Here is an 18,045-nt window from a genome sequence, read left to right on the forward strand (position 1 = left end):
TGCAAATATATACAATATTTGGCACTCATCAAATACCCCCAAACCTGAATTTTACTTGTCCTCAAGTAAAACAAAACTAAGGAAATCCTACATATACCACTGTCGCTGGTCTCTCGATTGCATTTAGCGAATGCAATAAGCCTTTTAAACCACTAAGTGTCCCTAGTGGACGAGTTGAAGTCTCGTGAAGGTTTTCTTAGAACGTACCTACAAAGTTCTAGGACAAAATATAAGCTCAGATTCCATGAAATGTGACACGTGCAAGACAGTAGAAGCTCACAACAAAATGGAGATGTCAATCTAGCTATCAAAGGCACAATCCTAGCACTGATAACAAATAAAGACATGTGATAAGAGTGTAAAGTGTATCTACACATGTGTAAAGAAAGATCGGATGTTATGACTACTAATCACCAAGAGATAGTTTCTCAGGCTAAGAACCGAGGTCGAAATCTAGCTAGCTGTCCGGACTTTACGAGAATTGTGAATGAGTTGGAGGTATTTCACAATTACTCGCATTGTACATCAATGGCATACACCCTTCCTTGCTTATAACACAAAAACACAAAAGATGACTCTTTACATGACTCTTATTTACATTGACTACTCTCTTTTATTTTTGGAACAAGAGAGGATGGAATTGATAAATACTTGATTTTTTTTTTTTTGATTTTTTCTGATATTTTCATCGTTTTTTTTTTTGACAAACCAAAAAGAATATTTACAACATGGTAACTCTTTTGATACATAAGCAAAAAGAAACAAAAAATTACATGACACTTTGCAAGAGGTAGCCCTTTTTGATGCACCCAGTTAAATTCGATGGTTGTCTTTCTTAATGTAACCTTCACCTTCTATCCCAACCAACCAAAGAAAAAGCTAGTCAAGTTTCGTTCAGTATTCTAAAGTGATTGGAAATCGTGACTTCCGATAGAACACCTCAAGGATGAGGCTATACATGTATTGGTAGATCGTGCGCGTGCAAGTTTCTTATCACTATGTGAATTGTGCTAGAATCGGGGTGCCTAAATATCTAGACTAAGAATCCTTATGTTTACATACATGCACAAGAGTCAACATTTCAAGGTAAATGATCTCCATTTTTATGTTTTTTTTTCGAATTTTTTAATTTTTTCATTTTTAATTTTGATTTTTTCATTTTTTTTTTCAAAAAGAAAGAGTTCTGTTTTCAATTATTGCATGCTATCGTGGTATCTACTCTTTACCCCCAAACCTAAACTAAACATTGTCTTCAATGTTTCAAAAGATGAACAAAATTGTAATACAACATACGAAGAGGATCATACTGAGTAGAGAAAAAGGAAAGAGATTACCCAATTTGACGGCGAAAGCAAGATTAGAACTCCGTTATTCAAGGCTAGAATCCAACATTTTTTAGCCGAGATCATATTGGATTAGCACAATATATACAAAAGAAACAAAAGATTTATCTAGAATATTATCTATTGGATTATATACAAGAAAATTTACCATACACTAACAATCTAAAGAGTTGAGGATCAACCCAAAAGACGAAGTGTAGACATTTCAACAGCTTCACACAATAATAATATGATAGACATGCAAGTGAAGCTGTGAAACAAAATGAGCTACCCCCAAACCTGGATTTTTCAACAGATAAAATTTTGGATACAAAATCTCGCAGTTTTGGGGGTTCATCATGTATGAGGTCTAACTCAAAGTGAATTGTGCTAGGGACGGGTACACATGCTAATTCCAACTGTGGTTCCTCAAAAGTATTATACTTAGATGCAAAATAGTCCAAAAGGACTTGGGAAGCACACATTTCCAACCCTAGATTAGGTATTTTCAAAAAAATTGGTTTGACAATATGGGTACAAACCAAATCTAGGTTGGGTGGAAGGCCATTAGATTGTGACTCAGGCAGGACGATAGGCACATCATTATTAATCAAATCAATATCTCCTAAGTCTTCTATAAGTGTCACAACATGCTCACATTCATCAAATAAATTAGCAAGTCCACAATCAGAATCAACATCATCAACAGATTTATTCTCATGCATCGGCAAATCAGGAGAAATATCACAATGTGACCTAGGTAGAGAATCAGACACATCAAATATATTTTCATGCATATTAACATTAGTGTCTACAGAAGATTCAACTATTCCTATGTCATGCTCATCTTCGAAGAACAATTGTACGAGTACCATATCAATATCAAAATCATATGATTTGCTATGAGTATTAGAAGAAACAACATTCATGAAGGTCGAGGGCGAGAAGCCATATGTTATTAAACCAAAAGGTTCCACAATATTTTCATGTTCTTCTAACATAACATCATTATCATCATAATCTTCATAATCATCATCATGGTAACATGCATATTGGTCCTCATTAACAGTGGTGGTGTCATTAGTCGATTCATGTTCCTCTAAATTAGGTTCATATTCAACATCATTTACATGAATGGGACTAGACACTTCATTAGGGACAACATACATTTCCTCATGAATTTCCTCCTTTTGTAGGTGAAGCAAAGTCTAATCTAAATGTGCCTGAATTCGTGATGTAGATCTAGCAAAGTTTTGCTCACTGAGTCTGAAAGCTTCTGTGGTGGAGTCTAAATTCATGGGAGTACAAAATTCTTCATGTTCAAATTGTGGTGAATGGTACATGTGTGCATGGTCATTAGGGTTTATAAAAGATTGATCGCAACCCTCAAAGGATTGATTATGGTCCCAATGACTACCAGCCTCACAATTTATGGGCATTTCATACCTTGGATTTTCTCTAGATTGCCTAAAATTATGCAAAATATGACAATTCTCAACAGGGTGGTCTAAACTACCACATGCGGGACATGCTTAGATTTCAGGTTGCCTAAGAAAATTAGATGTGACAGATTCCTCATGTGATTGCATTTCTAAAGCTGCGATTCGGGCTTCTAATTGATCCACAAGAGATGATTGTGTGAGTGAGGCATTAGCAAAATGTTTATTTTCACGTTGTGGTGAATAATGCATGTGTGAATAGTCATTAGGGTTCATGTATTGAGGCTCAGGACTTTGAAAATCTCCATAATAATTCCTATGATTATTGACATCATGGTCTATGGGAGGTTCATAACGTGAAGTATGTCCATACGCAAGTTCTCTAAGGGATTTTTTCGAATCCCCAGTTGCAGACCAAAAGCCTGACATGATCTAAGTAGAAATATTACAAAGCCCACTCTTTGGTTTTAATGGGTTTGGATTTTCGGGAAAAATTTGGTTTTGGTGGGAAACATTTGGTTTTATTAGGTTTGACAAAGAAATTTGGTTTTTAATGGGTTTTGAAAACAAATCTTTTGGTTTTAAAATGGGAGAAAAAATTTTGGTTTAATTGGGAGCAAACTTTGGTTTTTAGGGAAAAATAATTTATTTTTTTTGATGGGCTTGAGAAACTTTGGTTTCTTCATGGGAGAAAGAAAAACTTTTGGTTTATTGGGTTTTGAAAACCTTTGGTTGTAATGGGGAGAAAAACTTTGGTTTCTTTGGGTATTGGAATAACTTTGGTGAAACAGAGCCCAACTAGTGAGTGGAATTCTGAAAACACAGCCCACTTGTTGTTCTTACAACCAGGTATACGGCCCAACTAACGAGTTCAGTTAGCTGAGCCCAGAAATGAACGAGGCCCAGCTGGGTATTTGATTTTTGGGCTCTCAGTTAGCCAAAATACGAGGTCCACTTAGGCTTAAAAACGTTTTACAAATTCTGAGTTGGGTTCAAGCCTAGAGTTCAGAAACAAAGTGCACTTGGGTTCAAGAGTTTCAGAATCAATTTACAAGGCCCAGAATTTCAGTTTTTAAAGCAAGCCCACACAGTTATTGGGTTTAGGCTTACTCTTTTTAGCACTGCCCAGCTGCTCTGTTGTTCTAGTTGCACAGCCCAGTTGGGCTTTGGTTCACAGCAGCAGCAGCAGCACAGCCAAGAGCAGCAGCAGCAACACCAGCTCCACAGCACCACAGCAGCAACGAAAAGGCAGAGGTTATGTGAAATGCAATGAGATGCACAGCAAGAAGGCAGAGGTTATGTGAATGCAGGAGGCAGTAATATTAATTGAAAGATGCAAGTTATGATGCAGAACAGTATGCAAAGATAAATGCAAGAACAATATGCAGTGAAGATGCAAAATGCAAATGCTACTAGATCAGAGAAGATGCAGATGTAGTGATGATGCAAATGAACAGCAAGAGAAAAAGCTAAAAGATAAATGCAAGTACAGCTAAGAAAGTGGAAGAATAGCTAAGATACAAGCCAAGAAACTTCAACACACAACGCCAAGTCCCCGGCAGCGGCGCCAAAAACTTGGTAGGCTATGAAAGATGACAGAAAACAAAAGCAAGATAAAGCCTACATGTTAAACCGCAAGTGCACGGTGTCATGTTGTAGAATGTGCAAATACGGGTCGATCCAACAGGGACTAGTGTGTGTTTTTGAAGCTAGAGAAGTTCCTAAACTGTTTTCTAAGCTTAACAGAGAACAAAGGCAGTAACCAAAGGCAAGGCAGTAAACAAGTGGTGAAGTAAAATGCAAGACAGTAAAAGTAAGAGCAACAACAACAAAAAGAGGCAGTAACACAGGCAGTAAGCAAGTTAAACAGAGAGATGAGTGAACTGAGGTTAGCAAATCCACCGCTAATCTTGTACTATGCCTTCCACTGACTGCACCATTCTTGTTCCTATAGCAGATAAGGGGTAAGATCCTAGTCTGCCCTATATCCGAGAGGTTTCCCCACTAGAAAGACCAAGCACAACTAAGGCTTTTCTCCAAAGTACTAATTGTCTAAGTCAAGTACAACTAGTCTAAGGATCAAAGATGACCTGTTTGAGCATGAGTTGTAGTTCAATCATCATGGTGTAAACCTAACTACAAGGTATGCATGACATACAATGTGAGAGAAAGATGATGATGCACTAAGTTGAATCTTTCATAAGAATTGTAAACATCCAAGAGCAATACTATCAAAATGAACACACATCAATATTAGGGTTTCTTTGAAACCTCAGCAAGAAAATTAGAACATATTGTAACTAACTGATAACTGAAATAGAGAGTTGAACATTAACACTATATGGAACATCAACATGACAATAACATTGAGGGCACTGGCTAGTCCAGGCCTCTAATGGCTTTGCTCTGGCTAACCCAGGCTTACCCCAACAACACTAACCCACATCTCTATTTATACCCCAAAATACAAAATTAGGGTTCTTACAAATCCCCAAATGGAAACAGTAAACTAGGGTTACAATTTTTACTTGATTGGATGGGATAATCCTTACCTATAGCGTCGACCCATTCTTTCTCTGTTCTTCCTGCTCCCTCTCCTGTCTTCAATCACTTCTATAGACTCACCTATTTTACCAATTTCCCACCTAGGGTTTCAGAGACGGATAGAGGGGAAATTGGTGAAATAAGTGGCTAGAGATATAGGGTAAGGTGGTGTTTCGTTAGAGTGGTTATGGAAGTCGTAGGGTGGCTGTGGCAGAGGTGGTGGTGATGGCAGAGGTGGTGTCTGCGGAAGAGACAGTGGTGATGACAGAGGTGGTGTCTGCGGCAGAGACAGGGTATGGGATGAAGATGGAGAAATTTGGGAAGAAGAGGAGAAGTCGATGGTTTTGGGAGAAGATATTTGGTGCTAGGGTGTTGAGCTGGTGTAGCAAATTCGATGTCCAGCGAAGATGATACGTTGGATGATCACATCTGGATTGAATCGAACGGCTAAGATGGAACAAGCTTGCAGCGACCATTGGATGCGTGTTAAAAAAATTCTGACGGCTTAGATTGGAGTTAGGTACTATGATGTTTGACAGGAGCTTCAAGATTTGATGCTCGGTGATGAGGCGAACGTTGGATGATGTGATGGATCCAATCTGACGACTCTCATGGAAATGGGTATCGATATTGTAAATGGATTTGGGTAAGGGTTTTGGGCCTTGGGTATGCCAAGGCCATATCTTCTATAAGGACAATTCTTCCTCTTCAAGCCCACTTCTAGTCGATCCGGCTCTTGCAAACATCATTCTTCGCTGCCTTTCTGCGGGAGTCTTTGCCGTTTCTTTGCTCTTTTCGCTCCGTGAGTTAACCAGACTTTATTTAGTACCTAAAAATGCAAAATTAATTGAGAAAAGTATTTATTCTTGAAAACAACGAAAACACAGAATATGGGATAAAATGGAGCGTTAGTGTACAAATGATGAGTTAAATGCCAATAAAAAGGTGCAAATATATACAATATTTGGCACTCATCACACAATACCTTGTATTTTAAATAAATGTGTCACAGAAGTGGACTCTAATTTCTTTTGGAAATGTACATAATTACTACTGTTTGCTACCACTTTTGAACAACATCTCAGTTTCGGAAACCGTGACAATACTACTCCTTCATTACTACCATTTTTCTGTCCTGCTCTATATCTTTTTAATCTCATTCCTTATTTAAAAAAAAAGTTCAGTACTTGGACCATTTCTTGGGAGGTGTAAAGCACATGGCTTCTTTTTGTTTCTGAAATGATTTTTGTCTCATTTGCTTACTTGTTTTTCTTTTAACAACAAAACAAAAAGAATTCAATTACTTTGTGGAACTGATCATTTATACCTCTTTCTTTTGATTAACTGCTGGGTCCCTCTTTAAATTAAATACCAAATGGGAACTATATCCACTGATTCCACGCCTTCTCCCATTTTTATTCACTAGGAGCAAGTTATTTTATACATTGTCAAATTCTGTCTCGTTTTCATTGCTTTGTTAAATGATTTTAATAAATCCATGTTGAGTGAGAGATGTGAGGAGGGGCTGTTTGTCAGTCAGTGGAGTCTGTTTAATTGGAAACTAGGTTCAGGTAATGGTCTGGGCATGTAGATGGTCTCTGTTTTGAAGTGAATGCATTTTTCTTATTATTATAAATATTATATAAATGCATTGATCAGATTTTATGGGATTATGGATGTGTTTGAGTTTTTGTATTGAATTGAGTGTACTTGTAAGAAATGAATTTTAGATATACAATCTCTGCTGCTGTTGAAATGTCAGGTCTTTATAGCATCCCATCACTGGTGGCTATCCTGGGAAGATTGTTCGGGGAACAATATGGTTTGTTACCGGAATAACTCTGACACTAGATAGGAACCTACAATTATAGGTTGGTTTATGTGAGTAAAATGAGTAAGTAACTTCAGAAGATTTTGACTTGTATGGGTTTTATTATTTTATTCGCTGCATGGTTTAATTTTCGGTGCACTATATTATTTTTTGAAATTCCTACTGAGCTGTGGTTTGCTCACCCCAAATTCCTTTTCCTCTCCCCACAGAGTTTGAGGAGCAGTTAGCGCAGTAAGCGATTTGGAAGCTTACGGCACAATAATCAGATGTTAGTATTCTCGCAAGACACTACTATATGATATCACAGGGATATTGAGTATTTTTTGTTGGTTATCATTTTATCATTTCTCATTTCCTTTTTAATTATTTTATTAAGAGACATTGTTTAGTTTTTAAACCATTATTTTATTCTATGACTTTTGGAAGATCTTTAATAATTATTATTTGGAACCCTTTTTATTGGACTTCAATTTGGAAAGAAATTAGATTATGCAGTCTTTATTCATTTCTTACTTTTATTTTGTTTTATTATTATTCTTAAAAAAATAATTTAGCATGTTCCATAGTCATGACTCAAGAATCCGGTCTTGCTAGTTGGGTTGGACTTGATCCATTGGGTCAAATTCGGCTCAATAGAAGCCCGAATTTTTGCGGTCGTGACAGTTTGGTATCAGAGCATGGTTCCGATTTACTTGGACCGTGCGTGTAGACTTACTAGTTTTGAAAGTTTGGTTTACAAAAAAAAAGAACCTTACACTCTGATTTTTTTTATTTATTTATTTATCGACTTATGATCTGAAATGATTTTGAGAATTAGGTTATGTTTTTCCTTATTCTTTGTGGAAAATTAAATTTATCTAGTTTTCATCAAGTTTTTCTTTCATATTTAATTTACTTTGGGGTTGGGATAAATAACTAAAAGCCTTATAAAATAAAATGTTGCGTGTATTAGTTAAATTAGGTTTTCGACGTAGATATTAACATTAGTGCGCGTTTCTCTTTATTTAGAAGATGTCGCCTCGTTGTGATGCCACCAACGGTCCTCCACCAAATGGAGAAGAGGGAGATGACAGAAGGGAACGCTTGGAAGCCACCCTAGACCGAGTTGTTGGGACATTGGGAACACTGATACAAGTTGTTGAGACCCAACGCCAGGGTAGAGTGGACTTAGAAAAGTTCTTAAAAGTGGTTGGAAGGAAAGAATTTAAGGGGACTGAAGAACCTCTTGAAGCTGAAAGGTGGTTAATGGGGATACAAAAGGAGTTCTTAGCCTTAAGAGTGGAAGAGAATGACAAGATCCGTTTTGCTACGTACCTTTTCACTGGAGCTGCTGATTTTTTGTGGGATTCGATAAAACGAGTCTGAAATGTTACAGTTTGGGCAGAGTTTGAAACGCTGTTCTTTGACAAGTATTTTCGCGAGACCTTCAAATCTCAATTGTGTGCCGAATTTACAACCTTAACTCAGGGAGACATGACGGTTTCTCAATTGGACAAGAAGTTCAGTGAATTGGAACGTTTTGGGGATAACTTAGTCAATACGCCGTTACGAAGAGCAAGAAAACTTCAGGATGCACTGAAACCTGCCATCCGTGCTAGGTTAGTACCATGTCGCCTCACCACTTATGATGATGTTCTTGAAACTGCATTATCTATAGAAGCGGATTGGATCAAAAACCAAAAGGAAAGGGAGCCGAGAGATCCCAAGAGGAACCAGAAGACGGACCCATCGACTCATCGAAAACGTCCACGTACAGATAACATTGGGAAAGTCGTTGCACCAAAACCTTGTTTTCACTGTGGAGTTATGGGTCACTTCGTGAGGGATTGTCCTAAATCGAAGCCACCTGGACAACTAAATCCAATCTCGGGGTGTTATCGTTGTGGGAAGAATGATCACTTTGTAATGGAATGTCCTTTACCTGCACCACCTAGGCCTCCAAATCAGAATCAGTTTCAGAATGCCCCAAGGCCGAATTTCCAAGCACGACAACCATACCAGCTGCGAAACAACGTACCACCCTTCCAGCCAAGACGCCAGCCAAATTTTCCGGGGCAGCTGAACCATATTGCTACTGTTGAGAAGAGGACAGAAAACTCCGCAATTAAGGGTAACTTCCTGATCTTTAGTTCTCGTGCTAAAGTTTTGTTTGATTCTGGAGGTACTCATTCGTTCATATCATTACATTTTGCTGCTTATCTTGGTTTGAAACCAGTACCCATGGGGTTTACTTTGAATGTCTCTCGCTAGGAAATGTAGTTTCCCTTAGTAAATTTTGCAAGGATTGTGAAATAACTTTTGGTGACTATAGAGTGAAAATAGACTTGATACCGATGAGTCTCCAAGATTATGATGTCATTATTGGTATGAATTGGTTGTCACAAAACTAAGCTATCCTGGAATGTTTTGAGAAGAAGGTCTCTTTCCAATCATCTGATGGAAGTCGAGTGTCTGTACAAGGAGAAAGGTGGAAAGTTATAAATCCGTCCTTACCAGGGATGAAGAGGCGGGACGAAACCGAAGAGCATATAGCTTATCTTGCTCACCTGAGTGAAGAAGAGGATAGCATTGTGGTAGATGAAGAGTTACCGGTAGTTCGAGATTTTCCTGATGTTTTTCCAGAGGTATTACCTGGATTACCACCAAAGAGGGAGATTGATTTTGAGATCGAAGTGCAACCGGGAACCATGCCAATATCGATTCACCCATATCGTATGGCACCCAAAGAGATGAAGGATTTAAGGAAACAACTTGATGAGTTGGAAGAACTGGGATTTATTCGACCAAGTACGTCACCATGGAGAGCTCCTGTTCTCTTTGTGCTAAAAAAGGATGGATCAATGAGGATGTGCATCGATTACCGACGAATGAACCAAGTTACAATCAAGAATAAGTACCCCTTGCCGAGAATTGATGACCTATTTGACCAATTGAAGGGAGCATGTTATTTAGCAAAGATTGACCTTCGATCTGGGTACCATCAAATGCGGGTCAGAGAGAAGGACATTCGTAAAACCGTATTTGGAACTTATTACAGTCATTATGAATTTCTCGTGATGTCGTTTGGGTTAAAAAATGCACCTGCAGTGTTCATGGATCTGATGAACCGAGTTCTTCGACCTTTTGTGAACAAGTTTGTAGTAGTGTCCATTGACGACATCCTCATTTATTCCAAGACTAAGGAAGACCATGATGAAGATTTGCGGATAGTTTTACAAACTCTAAGAGATCACAAGTTGTATGCAAATAGGAGCAAGTGTGAATTCTGGATGACGAAAATCTTATTTCTCGGACATGTTATCTCTAAGGAAGGTATATCTGTTGATCCCGAAAAGATATCGACTGTGACAAAATGGGAACTCCCAAAGAGTGTTTTTGAGATTCGTAGCTTTTTGGGTTTGGAAGGCTATTATCGAAGATTTGTTGAGAATTTATCGAAGATAGAAGTCCCTCTTACTCGTTTGACAAAAAAGGGGGTGAAGTTTGAGTGGACTACTGAGTGTGATAAAGCATTTGAGGAGCTGAAGCGACGATTGAATACAACACCCATCTTGGTTACTCCGGAGCCAGGATTGGGTTATGATGTTTATTGTGATGCTTCAGGAAGTGGTTTGGGTGGAGTTCTTGTGTAGAAAGGGAGAGTGGTAGCTTATGCTTCTCGACAGTTAAAGAATCATGAAAAGAACTACCCAACTCATGACCTGAAATTAGAAGTTGTAGTGTTTGTGCTAAAGATTTGGAGGCACTATCTCTATGGAGAAAACATTATGGTATTTTCGGACCACAAAAGTCTAAAGTACATCTTCACTCAAAAGGATTTGAACTTGAGACAGAGAAGATGTATCGAGCTTCTTACGGATTATGAGTTTAAATTGGAGTACCATCCTGGGAAGGTGAATGTGGTAGCGGATGCACTCAGTAGGAAACAATCTGGATCCATAGCTTTATTTAGAATGGTCAAGGTTGTGGAAAAATATGATTTCGTTGTTGAGTGGAACAATGAGAGGGCATACTTGGCGCATGTTGTTGTAGTACCTGAGATTGTGAATAAGGTCATTCAGGCGCAGACGTTAGACGACGGTTTGCAAGAAGTCAAAGAAAAGATGGGTACCACGGATCAACATGAAGGATGGACACTGGGAGTCAATGGGGTTATTCTCTATAAAGGACGGTTATGTATACCATATGTTGAGGAATTGCGAAAGGAAATTTTGACGATGGCTCATAAGTCCGTACTGACAGTTCATCCGGGAAGCACAAAGATGTATCAAGATTTGAAGCGCCAGTTCTGGTGGAAAGGTATGAAAAGAGATGTTGCATTGTTTGTCTCCAGGTGTCTTACTTGTCAGCATGTGAAGGCTGAACACCAGTGACCAGCGGGACCACTTCATCCTTTGTCAATAGCCGGGTGAAAATGGGACTTCATTGCCATGGATTTTGTCAGAGGATTACCTAAGACCCAGCAGGGAAATGATGGTGTATGGGTGATCATCGATCGTCTCACCAAATCGGCACATTTTCTTCCAGTAAAGTAGACGGATATTGTTCCTATTTTATGTAACTTGTACATCAAGAAGATAGTTAGGTTGCACGGAATTCCATTGTCTATCGTTTCCGACAGAGATCCTCTTTTTACATCCAAGTTTTGGGGGAGTTTTCATCAATCGATGGGAACAGGATTGGATATGAGTACTGCTAACCACCCTCAAACTGATGGTCAGTCCGAGCGAACAATTTAAATTTTAGAAGATATGTTACGAGCATGTGCGATCGACTTCAAAGGTAATTGGAGTGATCACTTACCCCTTATCGAGTTCGCATACAACAACAGTTATCAATCCAACATTGGTATGACACCTTATGAGGCGTTGTATGGAAGACCATGTCGTACACCGTTGTGTTGGGCCGAGGTTAGTGAAAGAAGTGTCATAGGACCTCCGATGGTTCAAGAGACGACAGAGAAGATAGGGATTATCCAAGACCGTTTTAGGACGACATAAAGTCGCCAGAAGATTTATGCAGATGTTAGAATAAGGCCATTGGAATTCCAGGTTGGGAGAATGTGTTTCTAAGAGTTAGTCCTAGACCGGGCATTAAGCGGTTCGGGAAGAAAAGTAAATTGGCACCACGCTATATCGGTCCATTTGAAATTCTTCAACGAATTGGATAAGTAGCATATCGACTAGCTCTACCGACTCAATTTGCAGACATACATAATGTGTTTCATGTATCCATGATTCGTAAATACAATGTTGATCCGTCCCACATCATCGAATTGTGAGACTTGCAACTGAGCTACAATGTTTCTTATGAAGAAAAACCGTTGCGCGTAATCGACTCAAAGGAACAAGTCCTTCGGAGGAAAACCATCAAAACCGTGAAGGTTCTCTGGCAACATCATGGTTCTGAAGAGGCAACTTGGGAGCTGGAGTCTGAGATACGAGACAAATATCCGGAATTACTGAAAGGTAATTCTTAAACTTAGTTACGCTTCGAATTTCCGGAGAAATTCTTTTTTTAGAGGTTAATAGTATAACACCTGGTATTTTTGAACCCGGGCTTAAAGCCCGTTCCAACTCATAAGAGTTGACATAGTGATTTGTATATATGTGGATGTACAAATCCTAATTCATTTATTATAATTTTGTGATGGTTTTTGGGGTGCATATAGCTCAAATTAGTGGGTGGCTAAAAGAAATGGTTAGCACATGGGATGATGGGGTCACTACCTAACAGAGCACATGATTTTTTATGGTTGGTAATATGTGTGGGAAAGAGAATAAGTCTTTCTCTCTTTTTGCATCTACTTTTAGGGTTATTAATATTATATATTGTTTTGTCATTTTCCCAGAATCCTAGAAAAGAAAAAGAAACCATCTCTTTCTCCCTCTTTTCATCTCTGCTACTTTACAAAAAGAAAAAAAAGAATCTGATTTATTATTGTACCTGATTGGACTACTGATTGGTTTTGATTGACAAGGATTTCAGAATTCTTTTTTGGGATTTCGTAAGAGGTAGGGGTTTCTCGTAATACTAAAAACTAAATTATTTCTCATGATTTAATTCTCTGATTTGCTGTGTATAATATTCTTAAATTGTGTCTATCATCATTATCATCTCGTACATGTCAGATGTCCATAGATTTGTCTTGTAAGCCTGATTTGTAAACGAACTTCATAATTTCCTGAACCCAGTCAGTGATTTGATGTTTAAACCTTTAAAAAAATGATAATCATTTGGTCCACTGGTTTATGGAAGAAAACATTTAAAAAAAATATTCTTTATACACTATGTCTGCCTCTACCTGCACCTATTTTTCTTTTCATCTACGGATCTAAACGTGTAACCCAGAGGTTTTAAAAAACAAAAGAGAAGGAAAGAAAAAAAGGAGACTTCTTTTAGAAAATAGTAAACTTGCTTCAATTTTATCACTGACACAATAACTTGTATTTTAAATAAATGTGTCAGAGAAGTGGACTCTAATTTCTTTTGGAAATGTACATAATTACTATTGTTTACTACCACTTTTGAACAACATCTCAGTTTCGAAAACCGTGACTACTCATTCATTACTACCATTTTTCTGTCCTGCTCTATATCTTTTTAATCTCATTCCTTACTTAAAAAAAAGTTCAGTACTTGGACCATTTCTTGGGAGGTGCCCAAGACATGGCTTCTTTTTGTTTCTGAAATGATTTTTGTCTCATCTGCTTACTTGTTTTTCTTTTAACAACAAAACAAAAAGAATTCAATTACTTTGTGGAACTGATCATTTATACCTCTTTCTTTTGATTAACTGCTGGGTCCCTCTTTAAATTAAATACCAAATGGGAACTATATCCACTGATTCCACGCCTTCTCCCGTTTTTATTCACTAGCAGCAAGTTATTTTATAATAGTCAAATTCTGTTTCGTTTTCATCTCTTTGTTAAATGATTTTAATCGATCCATGTTGAGTGAGAGATGTGAGACGGGGCTGTTTGTCAGTCAGTGGAGTCTGTTTAATTGGAAACTAGGTTCAACTAATGGTCTGGGCATGTAGATGGTCTCTGTTTTGAAGTGAATGCATTTTTTCTTATTATTATAAATATTATATAAATGCATTGATCAGATTTTATGGGATTATGGATGTGTTTGATTTTTTGTACGTAATTGAGTGTTGTAAGAAATGAATTTTGGATATACAATATTTGCTACTGCTGAAATGTCAGGCCTTTATGGCATCCCACCACTGGTGGCTACCCTGGGAAGACTGTTCGAGGAACAATATGGTTTGTTATCGGAATAACTCTGACACTAGATTAGGAACCTACAATTATAGGTTAGTTTATTTAAGTTAAATGAGTAAGTAATTTCAGATGATTTTGACTTGTATGGGTTTTATTATTTTATTCGCTGCATGGTTTAATTTTCGGTGCACTATATTATTTTTTGAAATTCCTACTGAGTTTTGGTTTGCTCACCCAAAATTCCTTTTCCTCTCCCCACAGAGTTTGAGGAGCAGTTAGCGCAGTAAGCGGACTTGGAAGCTTACGACATAGTACTCAGATGTTAGTTTTCTCGCAAGACACTACTATATGATATCACAGGGATATTGGGTATTTTTTGTTGGTTATCATTTTATCATTTCTGGTTTTCTTTTTAATTATTTTATTAAGAGACATTGTTTAGTTTTCAAACCATTATTTTATTCTATGACTTTTGGAACATCTTTAATAATTATTATTTGGAACCCTTTTTATTGGACTTCAGTTTAGAAAGAAATTAGATTATGCAGTCTTTATTCATTTCGTACTTTTTTTTTATTATTATTCTTAAAAAAGAAAAATTTAACCTGTTCCATAGTCATGACTCAAGAATCCGGTCTTGCTAGTTGGGTTGGACTTGATCCATTGGTCAAATCCGGCTCAATAGAAGCCCGAATTTTTGTGGTCGTGACAGTAGGAGTACAACTGTACCTTGAATTAGTGGGAGACTGATTGGGGTTCAACTATAGTCCAGTCTGAAGTTAGCTTGGAGTAGGCTAGTGTCTGTAGCGGCTTAATACAGTGTGTATTCAATCTGGACTAGGTCCCAGGGTTTTTCTGCATTTGCGGTTTCCTCGTTAACAAAACTTCTGGTGTCTGTGTTATTTCTTTCCGCATTATATTTTTTATATAATTGAAATAATACAGGTTGTGCGTTAAAGATCATCAATTGGAAATCCAATCTTTGGTTGTTGATTGATATTGATTGATCATTGGACATTGGTTTTTGGTACCGTCCAAGTTATCTCTCTTTGATAAAGACTCGCAGATTTCCATTTGCTTGAGTAAAGATCAAATCGAGAGATTGAGATATAAACTCTTTGATATATCTTTTTATTGATTGAATCTAACTGTCTAGTTGATTCTCATAAAAAGTATATTGGAGTTTGTCCATACAGATTGCTAAGCGAAATATTGGGTGGTGTTGTTAGACCCACGCTTTTTCAATTGGCATCAGAGCAGGCAAACACGTTAAAGACCTTATAAGTCTGTGTTTGTGGAAATCAGAATCTGTGGACAGAATCTCATACGGATACCAAAATGCTTCCTAAAGCTGTCAACTTTGTCAACTCGGAAATACCTCAAAGGATCACTCCTTAGCTGATTCTTCCGAATCCCGAGGTAGGAAGACTGTCTCATCTTGCTTCAGCCATTCTTCCTCCAATGAGACATTGGAAATAATGGGTAAAAGCTGAAATGGAGCTCACCAGAATTTCAAAAAATTCTACAGAGTTTGTTGATCTCAAGGATCATGTACAACTCATTCATGAATTCGATAAGTCTATTGATCGTGAACAAATACTCTACAATATTATAGGGTCATTTTCTAAGGAGATTGAGAAACTTCTTCAAGAAAATAATATACAGCGTGAAAAGATTTGTGATCTTGAAAAGCTGGTTAAAGAAGGCTCAGTTAGAGAAAAATATTTGATCAACATGCATTCAACCGATCTAGACAGACTTCGTGTTGAGAAAGAGAAACTTGAAGCCTCACTTGTTCTATCCCATAGACAACGCAAATCCTTGGAAAAGGAAAACCCTGTATTAATGAAAGGTCCTTCTGCACAAACTAATTCTCATGAGTTACTGTACAGAATGAAATTTTCTCCAGATGAAGATTGTGTCAAGAAAGATTTCATAACTTAAAATCTTCTCCGGTGGCTATGAAGTTCAAACAAGTGCCTGTTATTACTTCTCCTCCACGAACCTGTACCTTATGTGGAAAAGGAAATCACTATGATATCCATTGTTTTGCAAGAAAGAAACAAGTCTCTAAACTTCACAAATTGCTTCTTTCTACTGTCAATGGAGTAAATAGTCAGACAACTGCTGTAGTGAACCTCGCTTCCACACGGAACCAGGAATCTTATAAAAGTGATCTCTCTCCTAGAAATCATTACAGACACTGGTAAACTCTAGTGGTATAAATCGTACTACCTATGAAAGTATGTCATGTGCTTATAAGAACAACTCTGTTAAATTTAAGTCTAGTGTATGGAGACCAATTTCGGAAAATCCCCTAGAACCTATTTCTAGAGGTCCTAGATTTTGTTATCAGAAAGATTCCTCACCTGTGATTCCCAGAAGAACTGTGAGACATTCTTCTGTATCTGGAAACTGCCAAGGAAGAACAAGAAATGCTAAGTTCGGATATCCTGGAGGAAATAACTGTTATTCTCTCAGAACCTATGGCGAGACTATGTCTCCCTCTGCTACCTAGTAGCAGAAAGTCTATTCTTGTGTCTAACTTGGGAGATACAAGAATGAGGATTTGTGAGATGCTCAAGTATTATGTTGTTTTTCTCCAGTTTTCTTATGATGTAATGTTGTTAGTACTTCTTTCTTTTGTCACTGTGATCTTTTGGAGATAGAGTATCTTTAAAAGCAACATGGTATGCAGTTTTCCTATTTTGGTCCATATGTGCTTTGACTGGCCAACGAACGTCTGTATTTCCTCAAGGAACTTTAGGGTTTCCAGCTAGGGTACTCACGAACATATATAAGTCTTATATGTGTTTCTTTATTCTTCAGAAAGGAACTCTATGGAAACTGTTCCCAAAGAAGAAGTTAACCTTATGGTTGAGGATGATCTCAAAGGATGTGACTCTGATTAAGATTTTATTCTGAAGAATATGGTTGAAAGAAAAGAGTATAACTCTTGGATTGGAGAATCTTTCAAGGATCTGTTTCGTGTTCAAAATGAAGTCAATAACGATCTTGCTAACCTTCAACTGCAGATAAACCATCTTATTGATAGACAGGAAAAAAATCCTTGGTACTCAGAATATCTTGATCAGGAATCCGAAGAAAGTTATCCTTGATTGCGCAAAGGCTCGCCATTATGCTCGCACTATTGATCGAAAAGTCGACGTTCTAACTTTTGAACATGGTATCTCTATAGTCAACATGATCAAGGATATCAGTGACTCCTATTTTGATGGACCATTTCAGAGGTATGAAATCATCAAGGAAAACTGAGATTATTTTTGTCGCCTAGTATGTCTTCTTTTTGGTTTAGTTGGAAGAATAACTAGTGCTTTGAATAAAGAAGATTGTGACTACACATAACTATTTTTGTTTTCATCTTCTTGTGTTATTTTTTTAGGTTTATTGGTATTAAATTCTAAAAATATTTGGAGGATGATGTTATTGCAGTATTAATCTGTTTGATTTTGAAGTATTGCAATATTTTTATGGGATATTTATTGTTTGCGTCCGTGAACTTGAAGGTCCCATATGTTGTTAAAAAGTAAAGTCGTTCATAAATTGATATTCGTATTGATAAAAGGTCGAATGGACTTTTGACAATTACAAAAGTTATGCCTATGCAGTCATTTATTTGATGGAAAATAGGGTAAAATCTTTTGTGTGACAAAGATAAA

Source organism: Papaver somniferum, chromosome 7 (assembly GCF_003573695.1).
Source record: "Papaver somniferum cultivar HN1 chromosome 7, ASM357369v1, whole genome shotgun sequence".
Classification (NCBI taxonomy): domain Eukaryota; kingdom Viridiplantae; phylum Streptophyta; class Magnoliopsida; order Ranunculales; family Papaveraceae; genus Papaver; species Papaver somniferum.